Raw genomic sequence first — 6,000 nt, 5'->3', positions numbered from 1 at the left:
TTATTTGTGGTGGTGGGGAGTCATGTGTGATGTCATACTCATGGAGGTTTAAAGACAACTTTGGTGGTCAGATCTTTCGTTTCATGATGTGGGTTCTGGGGATTAAATCAGATTGTCAGGACTGGTGACAATCTTGCCATCTCCTCAGCCTCTAATCAGCCAATTAAAAAAATTATTTTAACAGAATTCAGTCCAAACATATACAGTCAGGTGCATGGTGTGGAACAAGAGGAGAAATACTACTCAAAGTGTTTGTCATAACAACTGTTTCTAGAAGAACAGCAAACTTTCTATATATATGTATATATATGCATATATAGTAATAGGTAGATAAATAGATAGTACAGTTCATAAGAGATGGACCTGAGACACAGTGCTTCAGGCATTGTTTGCCGGCAGTGTGTGCTGTGACTGTACTTACAGGTAGAAGAGTTCAGAAGCAATGCTGCAGTGACATATTTGGACACAACGGGTAGGCATGGCTAGAAATACCTCAGATTCATCATGCTTGATTTCTAAGTTAACTTTGGGCTGTCACACACTTTAGAAACCTTTTACTTAATGACAATTTTGTGAGCACCCTCACACTAAATCATGAGAAGAACCACAGGTTTGTAACAGGGTGCTAGACCTTAGCACAACTGACTCCATGATGGAGGTGCTCTTCAATCTGTAAAACTCACCACAGAGACACTCCCATGTGCCCAACATGACAAGGAAGACCATCAAAGGCCATAGTTCTGGGAAAGTCTCTGAGTGTACTAACCTTGCATCTGTAGTTCTGCTTCAGGCTGTTCTTGTTAATTGAAGTGTGTCAACCCAGAACATGGTTTTTGTGCTTAATAGCTCACCTTGAGAAAGGCTTGGGCCTACACTGGGATCCTGAACACCCAGTGTAGTTGCTGGTCAGTTAAGAATGTCCTTCTATAGGCTTAAACCCACGTCTGTTCGGTCTTCTCTGGTGAGTACTCTACAAGTTTAAGAAGCCAGAATCAAAGACACTTGAGAGCTACACTTTCCTTCTTCTTCTTCTTCTTCTTCTTCTTCTTCTTCTTCTTCTTCTTCTTCTTCTTCTTCTTCTTCTTCTTCTTCTTCTTCTTCTTCTCCTTCTTCTTCTCCTTCTCCTTCTTCTCTTCTTCTTCTTCTTCTTCTTCTTCTTCTTCTCCTCCTCCTCCTCCTCCTCCTCCTCCTTCTCCTTCTCCTTCTCCTTCTCCTTCTTCTCTTCTTCTTCTTCTCCTTCTCCTTCTCCTTCTCCTTCTTCTTCCTTCCTTCCTTCCTTCCTTCCTTCCTTCCTTTCTTTTTTTGTGGGTAGGATAAGACTAAACAAACCTACTGTGAAAGATGATTAATGAAAAATCAAAAGCCCTGGACACAGATTAGGTATCAGTGGATGTTAATTCTTATTACTCTTTCCCATAGTTTGTCTCCCCTGCTCCTTTACAAGGAACTCTTACACAGAATGCAGCCTGGGCCTGAAGAAACTTGTGGAAGCCCGAGGTTTCGTTTCTGGTTAAGTCCTTGTGGTAGAATTGTCAATTCAACAATTAGAATCGCCTAGGAGACCAGCCATTCCTGTGAGGGGTTGTATAGATTAGGTTATCCCTTGGCTATGCCCTTGAGAATTATCTAGATTAGGATCTCCTAGAAGACTTGCTTTGCACAGTCCTGTGAGGGACTCTGTAGACTAGTCTATCCCCTTGGCTATGCCCTTGAGGATTATCTAGATTAGGGTAACTAACGGAGATAAGATCTACTTCATCTGTGGGCAGAACCACTCCATCAACTGCGGTCCTGGATTTAATATCTAGGAAGAAGCTAACACGGGAATCCATCCTGTCTTCTTCCTGAGCATGCAGGCAATGTGATTTTCCACTTCAAGTTTCTGTCATCAGACTTCTCATCATGATGGTCTGTATTCTCTCCAACTGTATGGTGTAACAAACCTTTTCTTCCTTTAATTGCTTTTGAAATATTTTATCACAGCAACTGGCAAAGTGACTTTCGTTCTTGCTAGGCAAGTCTTTCTGGAACCCTCCTGTGGAGTGGTTGGGATGAGGCAGAGGTAAACATAAGAGGGCAGGGATAATGCCTTCAAGGGCACAGGTCGCTTCAGCGAGCAAATTCTTATTCCCTTTGTGAGTTCACACTTTCTTTTTCTTTTCATCTTTTCTTTTTTTGGGGGGGGTAGGGGTAGAGGTGGGGGTGGGGAGACAGGACATCTCACAGAGATCCACCTGCCTCTAGCCTCCCGGAGTGTTGGGATTAAAGAATTGTGCCAGTAAGTCCAGTTTGAGTTCAGCTCTTACAAGTTAGTTGGTAAGAGGAAACGAGCTAGGACACTTGCGGGAGAGCGAGCCCGGATGGGGGCGTGGCGGGAAGGCGGTGACTCCAGGGTCCTCAAGCTTGGGTCTTGACTCTGCCCCACTGTGGGAGCAGCTTCTGACGTCACGGGAGGTGGGCCAGACAAGGAGGCGTAGTCAATGGGGGCGGGCCCGTCGGGGGCGGGGCGTGAGGTGGAGGGGCGGGACGCCGGTGCGTCCAGGAGCGCAGGCCGCCGCCGCCGCGGAGTAGCCGGCAGCTGCTGACGCGCAGCGGGGTCCGCGCCCAGCGTTGCTCGTCCCCTCCGTGCCTCTCCTTAGCCGCGGGTGTCCACACCGGGCCCCGCACGGCTAGCCGAGTTGCCAGCCAGACGCCGGACCCAGACAGACACTGCGCCAAGGAGCCGCGCGGCCCGGCGCACACGGAAGTGGTGAGTATCACGGTGGGGAGGTGGAGACGGCCGTGGCCAGCTCGGGGAACCGTGAGAGGGGCGCGGAACCGGGCAGCGGGGCCGCCAGGGCGGGGATTTCCAGGCGGCGGGGCTGCCGGGAGATGAGGGGAGGGCCGCTCTGCTAACAGCGGCCCGCGCCACCGACATCCTGTTTATGGCCCCGCGGCCTGCGCGCCGATGGCCTCTGGCGCCGCAACAGCCCGACCGCAGGGCTCGCCGAGGGTCGTGGCCAGCGTCCACCCCTGGTCGGCTCTTGAGGGGGGGGGACTTTCTAGGGTTTGGGACTGCGGGGGCGCGCCCGGGAACTCCGAACCGCAGCTTGCCGGAACGTAGCGTGATGGAGGGCCATGGGTGAAGGGACTGGGGAGAGGCGACTGTAGGTCCTGCCCGAAGGGACCGGATTCATCGAAACTGCGACTGGTGTCTGTGGCTCCCCAACTCCTGGCTCCGCTTCTGTGCGACCGCCTCCGTCGTCCAGAAGCTGTAGACACCCCTCTGGAGACACTCCCAAGCTCCTGGGATGCGTGTTTACGAAGGGAGTTCTTTAAGGAGACTAAATCAGAGGTGTGGTTATCGCCAGGTGCCTGTGTGCCCCCTTCTGAAGTGTATTCTCTGTGATTTCCCGGGGACAAGACTGTGCCCTAATTGATAGTCTTAATTCCTGACTGTGACTTGTCTTCTGCTTCTGCTTGGATACATCAGTATCCGTACTATTAAAATTCCTCCCCAGACATAGAGCTCAGTCGCAGGTATTTACCGTAGTATAAAATTACCATTACTTTTTTCAGGGAAGGAGGCATAAAAACTTGGGTCGTTAAATGAGTAGAATGCTGAGACAATTAGATACAATTATCTAGTCTTTGGGTGTTGCCTTCCCCGTTTAAAGAGAAAATATTTGAGTTATGTGTGGGCATGTGTGGTGTAAGAAACATTTTTTTTTTAAAAAAAAATGAACATTTTGCATTGATTAAATTTTTGTCCTTTCCTTTCCAAAAACCACATTTTGTTGCCTATTGCTTTTGATTGTGGAGACTGATGTTTTCCAAGTACTGGAATTTGGGGCTGTGTGAAGCAACTATGAGCTGGTTCAAAAATGTCAGTCAGTAGTGCCCAAGTTGAGAGATCATATGGGGGTACCAGGTAAAAAATTAGATTTGGGGCCTTGTGTGGAAAGTCATTTCATTCCTGACTCCAGTTTTTCAACATCCATGAGATATATATATATATATGTATATATATATATAATATATATATATTAATTGAAGGATCTTTTGTGCTTTGTGGTGAAGGTGAATGGAGACTTCCAGCCAGCATTATAGATAGTTCTGGTATAACATGCTTTATAAAATGGAATAAATGCCTCTTCTGTATGGATCTAGATAATGTAGAAAGAAACAGATACATCATACTAGAGGGAGTGTGACCATTACGAATAGTAATCATAACTTATTTCTGTGTATCCTATTAACTAAGCACTTAGACTGTATTTCAGTTAGTGGTTTTTTTGGGGGGGATTGCTCAGATTTCTCTGTTATCTTTTATGTTGAATATAGCTAGTTCTGTTTCAATACCATTTCACTGTACACCTTTTACTGGCTTTGGGTAAAGATGCTAGAAACCAAAAATAAGTTAGATATTGGTACAATAGCTAATACATTCCCTGACATATAACCATATTCCATTTTATTGTAATTTAGCAGGTGTTAGTATCAGTTTGTCTCACCTGGAAGATCATTATCTTTCTGGCCACTTGGTATCCACCCTTTACAGACTTAGGGTGCTAGGAGGAGTTAGGCTGTAAAAATACTTTAATTCGGGCACCTGCTATAAAAAGCTAGTGAAAAAACACAGAGTTTTGAGGATAGGGTTGCTTTTACAGGAATGTGCTTGCCTTAAATTACATGAGGGAACTTAACCTCAGGGCTTTTAAAGAGAACTGTAAGGGCTACCAGTTTAAAGAGATTTGACTTGATGAACAGAAGTGATTCTAAAGAAGACCCACTGATTTCAACAGCACATTTCCAGCTACAGATTTTGATACTGTCGAAAAGACACCATTCTGAATAACTTGAAGTAGCAAATACATATTTGGAGAGAAATATAAATGAAGCAACTACTTAGAATGTATGTAGATTTAAACTGATTTTTATACAGAGAACACTACAGATAACTGCACTAATTGGAAACAATTTACAGCTTAGCAAAGGCCAGGCAGGATCTGTGTTTTCTGTCAGATTCTCTGTGCTTTCTTTTTCCCCACTGAGGACACACATTCTGTATAATTCAGTGAGATGACGATATGCTGTTAGATTCGTTGTCTTAGATAGGCGTTATTTGTACAAAGAAATTTTTAAGAAATACTTTTCACAAGGCCGGAGAGATGGTTGAGTGGTCAATAGCACTGGCAACTCTTCCAGAGGACCTGGATTCAATTCCTAACAGGTGGTCACTCCTGTCTGTAACCCCCCAGTTCCAGGGGATCCGACATCCTCGCACAGACATACGAGCAGGCAAAACAAAATAAAACACCAGTGCACACAAAAATAAAAATAAATCATTTGAAAAGCAATCACACAGGAAGTCTCAGGCAGACAGGGAATGGATTATTTAAGCAGAATCTAGTTGAGCAAGCGACTTCTGCTGTTCTCTAATGTATCGTGGCTTAATGGCACCTGGAGCCCTGCCCTAGGATAGAGGTGCTTGAAGGAATCTTGATGAATCCTTCAGACTAGTGGTTAACAGCTTGGTTTCATGCTGAGGGAGATACTGCTGTTTTCTGAGGAGTTTTGGAAGGTACATCTTGTTGCGGAAGGTGGTATCTAGTGGGTAGAAGCTAGATGTACTTTTGAACACTCAGTAATGCCCAGGACAGCCCTTCCTATAACCAAGTCTGACCTGGATCAAAATGCCAGGAGTGCTCAAATGGAGAGATCATGCTTAGGGGTGCCAAGTGAGAAAAGAGATATCGGGGTTCATTCCTGTCACCAGCTTTCCTGTTCTGGAGAGAAACGAGAGCACCTAGGTTAGTTATTTTGCAGCTTTTGTGGAGAAGCCAGGCAAGGAATGTAAGCATAGTGTGTGAAAACCCAAGGACGTGTAAACTAGAGCTGCAGTGAAGAAACTTCATAGATGGATTGTTAGACACAGTGGAAGCCAGGGCAGAAGAGGCTAAGGGCGTCTGCCGAGTGTTGAGCAGCAGGGCAGATTTAATGTTAGGGGTTTTTGTGTGT

At 45.7% G+C, this 6,000-nt stretch overlaps 1 protein-coding gene across 2 annotated transcripts in view; it reads left to right on the top strand.

Moving 5' to 3' along the window:
• The first annotated feature begins 2,546 nt into the window (after positions 1–2,546).
• Positions 2,547–6,000, top strand: part of Jak1 (Janus kinase 1) — a 108,266-nt gene continuing 104,812 nt past the window's right edge. Inside the window, 1 exon segment of one of the 2 annotated variants that reach the window (NM_001434540.1) lies at positions 2,547–2,749. The gene's annotated coding sequence lies outside the window, so the exon portion shown is untranslated. 2 annotated transcript variants of the gene reach the window in all.

The sequence above is a fragment of the Rattus norvegicus genome, chromosome 5 (assembly GCF_021556685.1).
Source record: "Rattus norvegicus strain SHRSP/BbbUtx chromosome 5, alternate assembly SHRSP_T2T, whole genome shotgun sequence".
NCBI lineage: Eukaryota > Metazoa > Chordata > Mammalia > Rodentia > Muridae > Rattus > Rattus norvegicus.
The sequence above is the reverse complement of the archived record's forward strand: the minus strand, read 5'-3'. Positions and strand labels throughout refer to the sequence as shown.